Source organism: Nematolebias whitei, chromosome 5 (genome assembly GCF_014905685.2).
Source record: "Nematolebias whitei isolate Nwh7 chromosome 5, NemWhi1, whole genome shotgun sequence".
Lineage (NCBI taxonomy): Eukaryota > Metazoa > Chordata > Actinopteri > Cyprinodontiformes > Rivulidae > Nematolebias > Nematolebias whitei.
This window is the reverse complement of record NC_056502.1, coordinates 32403116-32408445: the sequence shown is the minus strand read 5'-3', so window position 1 is coordinate 32408445 and position 5330 is coordinate 32403116.

Sequence of the window (5330 nt, the reverse complement as noted above, 5' to 3'; positions counted from 1 at the left end):
CTGGCTCCTTTTGACTGGAACCTCAGATAGGTAGTTCTGTACCTGCATAGCTGAAGGGCTGGCCAGCTGTTGCTCCTGTTCAATGTTCTCCTTCAAGATTTCGTTGTGAGCTGCAAACAGTAGACTACGCCTTTTGGCTGCAGGTTCATCGATATCAGGAGGTCCCACTTCAGAGGATGTTCCTGCAGCAGGTGTGCATCTGGTCTCCCCCTCTGCAAGTTTGGTCAAAAGGAGCAGTTTCACGTCATCTTTCACCTCTGCTGAGAAGTAGTGATTCTTGTACCTTGTTTTGCATAAACAAAGAAAGATGGGTCAATCATTGTGTTTTGTATACATTAACAGTTTTTATGACTTGCATGTAAATAAAGAAATGCATTTCAATCAAGAAATTTTTAATTTAATTTAAATGTTTGTTGAAATATAGTAGTAGGCTAAAAGTAATTATGGCTAAAATAGAATGTTAATAGTTACTTGCCTTGGATCCCGAACAGTGGCCAAGCTGTACAGGGGCTCATGCTCAATGTTGCTGAATCTTCTCACAACAGCCTCCAGCAACGTAGCTATGGCTGTACCCACGCCACGGTCTGTGCTCGCTTGCTTCTCCTCTCTCTTCTTTACAGTTTAAGAGTAATTGATGACGTTCGAACTGTTCGTCAATCCACTGTGCAGTAAAACTTAACATGGACATTAAACTTACATCAGAAGTCCAGATGTCTGTTGTAAAGCTGAGTGTATTTGTATTAGCTTTTAGCAGGCTGCGGGTGTCTCTTGAAACTTGGCTGAACAACTCCGGTAATGCAACATCAGAAAAATATTTCCGACTCGGCATATTATATCGTGGGCTCACGTGCTGCATCAAGCTTCTAAAACCTTTGTCCTCAACGACTGAAAATGGCTGGTCGTCTAATGCCATGAACTCCATCACTTTCCTCGTGGTAGCTTTGCTCTTTTCGTTGCTCATAAAAGCTAACAGCGACCCACCGACTGCCTCTTTGTTAGCGCTAGCTTTAGCATTAGCCTTAGCTTGGTTGCTCTCTTCAAACATCGCATACTTGGCGGCGTGGTGATATCTTAAATGGCGAACGAGGTTTGTTGTATTAAAGGTTTTGGTGGTGGCTCCACCACTACTTACTTCGGCTTTACACGAATTGCAAATTGCGATCTTTGGCTAATTTTCTTTTACAGCGTAGAACTTCCAAACCGACGACATGGCTGCTCCGAGTGACCTGTGTGTGAGCTCTCACAGTGGAGCAAAAGGGGACAGCAGCTGATTTTCAGAACTTTCCGGAGGCAGCTACGATCGGTGGATAAAATCGGCTTCTCATTTAAAGATCGGCCGATCGCCGATCTCCCCAAATTAAGGAAATCGGGGCCGATCGATCGGCCGGCCGATTTATCGGTGCACCCCTAGTTTCAAATGTTTAAGAAGTTTCCTTAAACTGTCTTGAGTGGATCAGAAGTTACAGTCCAGACAAGAGAAGATTTTTATTAGGACATACGTGCAGATGGAGACTACCATATTTTTTAGCCTTAAAGTCCCGGTTTTTTTGCATAATTTCCATGCCCTGCGACTTATACACCAAAGCAACTTATTTATAGATTTTTCCCATATTATAAACCCAATTTGGCTGAGATATGACCGTTTTCATTCATTCTGACTGAAAATATTGAATGCTACCATTTTCAGCCGCTAGATGGCACTCGAGTAGTATGGCATGCCGTTGTTTCATGTAATAGGTAAAAAGTGGCTATTAATGACATAATCGGCTTGCCACAGCCTGCCACCTTCAACCAGCTCGCTTGGAGCAACCGTCAAATTAGCTTCATTTTGCTACACCGCCCCAGCGGAATGCAGGTAATTTGATCATAATTTGATCATTGAAGTGCATTTATTAAGTAAAAGTTCAACTGAGACACATCTTTGATATAATTTTGAGCAAACAAATAATTGTTTTAGGTGCTTATCTTGTTAAATTTCAAAGAAATGCACAGCATTCCTCCTTCCTGATTTCCTCCCTCTGTGCGCTCCTGTAGCACCGAGGCAGCGAATACTTTGAAAATGCAGCTGATTTGACCGTCAAAGTGCATTTATTAATTAAAAGTTCAACTGAGACACACCTTTACTATAATTTTGAGCAAACAAATAATTGTTTTTAGGTGGTTATCTGGTTAAATTTCGAGAAAATGCACAGCGAGTTGTCCCCCTGTGGGCTCCCGCTTCCGTGAATCAGCTTTTGAAATGCAGCGGATTTGACCGTCAAAGTGCATTTATTAAGCAAACGATAGACTGAGACACACCTTTACTATAATTTTGAGCAAACAAATAATTGTTTTTAAGTGTTAATCTTGTTAAATTCTTGATAAAGTCCTCCCGTGCACGCTCCTGCGGCCGCCATTTGGCAGCCAATCGATTTTTGGCACAACGCCGACCCACATTTCCGGGTTGCCTGCGGTGACGCGTAACATATGCGACGCGTCAGCGGTGACACATAATAGATGCAACTTATACGGCGAAGCGACGTATTTATGGACTTTTCCACTTTATTAGACATATTTGGACTGATGCGACTTATATAGCGGAGAATACGATATACCATAATACGACCGCCTTTGATGGATGCATAAAAAGTAACGTTTCCACATTAAATACTTAAACAGATATATAGCAATTTATAATAAATGCTCAGTGTCAAAGCAAATATTCATTAAGCTCTGACATGCATGCGGACTCGCTCACAGCTTTAAACACATCGTTTACAGAGGAACACGCTGTAGGTTTCAATTTTAAACCTGACTACCTGAAAAACTCTTCCTGTAGAAGTCGTCAGGATCAGATGTGAGAGCACAGCAAGGCAGGAGAACACACACAGAGGATGGGAGGGTTTCCAGTGAAACCTCCTGATGTTTCTGCTGCAGAAACAGTGTGGGCTCAAACAGGCAGCGCTCGTTGTTGTGAGGCGTTCACACACAGATCTGGAGTACAAACTCACATGCAGCGGGAAAAAAAAGATCAAAACTGGAGGAAAGCAAGCAAAGCACACAAACACAGAGTGTAGCTGCAAAAAATGAAACGTTTGGGGAAAAAACAAATTCCTCTGGAAGAGAGAGGATTTTTAGGGGTCAGGCGTGGAGCCTTCATGTTCGCTCACGAAGGAATGCACGTGATGCTTTTCAAGGTAAACTGCAACGCCACAACGATGATGAACGCAAACACTCCAGCCCAGGTTTATGAAAGAAAACTCGTGGAAAGAAGATAAACTGGACGAGCCCAGTGCAGGAATAATAATCACATCTGTCTTAATATACAAACAGATTTACTGTTTAAAAAAAGCATACTTGTTATTTATTATGGCAAAAAAAAAAGTCTATTTCTTAACCACCTATGTGATTTTAGCCTGGGTTTTATTCTAAATATCTCATTTTAGTCTCAACCTGTCATGACATTATCAAAAATGTGTTATTTTTATTTTACTTAAATAATTTGCCTTAAAATATTCACCACTTTTGAGATTACTAACGTGATCATCCAGATAATTGAAGTTAAGTTTTGTGGAAAGGTTATAAAGAGTTACTCTCTTGCCTGTTGTACATAGCGGTTTTAATTTATTTATTTTGAATTTTGAGTTTACAGGTGCATCTCATAAAATTTGAATATCGAGAAAAAGTTCAATTTTCATTCTCAGTCATTTCATAAAGTGACACTCATATATTACTAGGCCTGTCGCAATAAACAACAAATCAATTAATCATTGATGAATGAACATTGTTGACCTCATTTTCATTTATCAGCTTTTTCGTTTCTTCGTGTCTCTCTTTCTACTGAAGACGCTGGATGACAAAAAGCTCAACTCCGGTGCTCTTCACTGACCACTCCCTTTCTCTTTTCTCTTTAAAATCTGTTTTAACTGTCCAAAATCACGTTTTTGGATTGTTAAAAACAGCTAAGCTACTAGCTAGGCTAACAGGCTGACCTCAGAAAAAAACCTCCGTCTTGTCGAAGCGCTAAAATTCACGGTTGAAACCCGTGCCTTCGTGTATAACGCTGTTTTTCTTTGCAAAACGAAGCTGAGAACTTGTTTATTGATGTTTAATTAAAAGATATGTGTGAAAATGCTATGCTAAATAACTCAAACCACACCGAACGGCTGCCATTTTGAGAACCAAAAAAAAAAGGAAAGAGAGACAACCCATGTCATGTCAAGGGGCCTCCCTCCCATTTTTCTTAAAGAGACATGCTGCTCGCTCCCTCACTATCCATCCTTCTGTTCAAACAGTCTTATACTGCCATCCAGTGGTCAGAAAAAGGTACTACACACAAAACAAATTAACTAACGTTTCTTCTTAAATTTGACAATAATTACCAATTACTGTCAAATTTCAAACAATATTAACGTTTATTGCAATAATTTCTGAGACAATTAATTGCCCAGAATTTTTTTTATTGTGACAGACCTATATATTACATAGATTCATTACACAGAGTGAAATATTTCACTCTGTGTGTAATGAATCTATAACTGAACTAAACTAAAACTGACACCAATGAAGAGCCTAGACAACGGCTGATTGTCCAAAATGATTATCAATAAGAAATCAGCTTTGTTTGTAGTAGAAAACAACAGTCAACTTTGGGAGAGGAAAAAAAACTTTCTAGGACAGAAAGTTGTTACATGCAGTACACTACACAAGGCTGAAGTTTGTTTTGAAACCTGTTAGATTATCCAATGACTGCAAGAAGATAGATGAATGGACGGACGGACGGATGAACGAATTAATCTTTAGCTTTTCACTTATCGTACAAACACACAAACGATCCCTATTTGTCTTCTTGTCTGAGTAGAAATCTGGTTTATGGAACATAATGCCTTTTGTAAATCGTCTCTTCTGTCCTACAAATAGACTGTGTACACATTACTGTTGGAATATAAAGTGACAATCCTGAAATCCTAGAAAAGCCCAAAGTTTCTGAACGTTAAAATACCCTGAGTGATCATTATGAGTATCCAAAGCAATACTCAAAGTTATGTCTGTGTGTCTGTACCGCAACATCTACCCACAACATCACAGACAACAATAAAAAATAAAAAAAAACACCACATAAAAAGTAGGGCTGCTAAATTAGAACAACAAACATTGTTAGGCCTTTAAATGGGACACGGAGGGTTTTTTTTGTTTTTGTTTTATTAGCTTTTTTAAGGGGGCTGACAACCTTGAGAGAGCTTCCGTGCCCGGGTGGTTGTAATGGATGGCTCTATAAAGAGATGGAGATCCCATCTGGGTCACGTCTTATCAGGCTGACTGATTCACATTGATGAAATCATGCCGGCCTG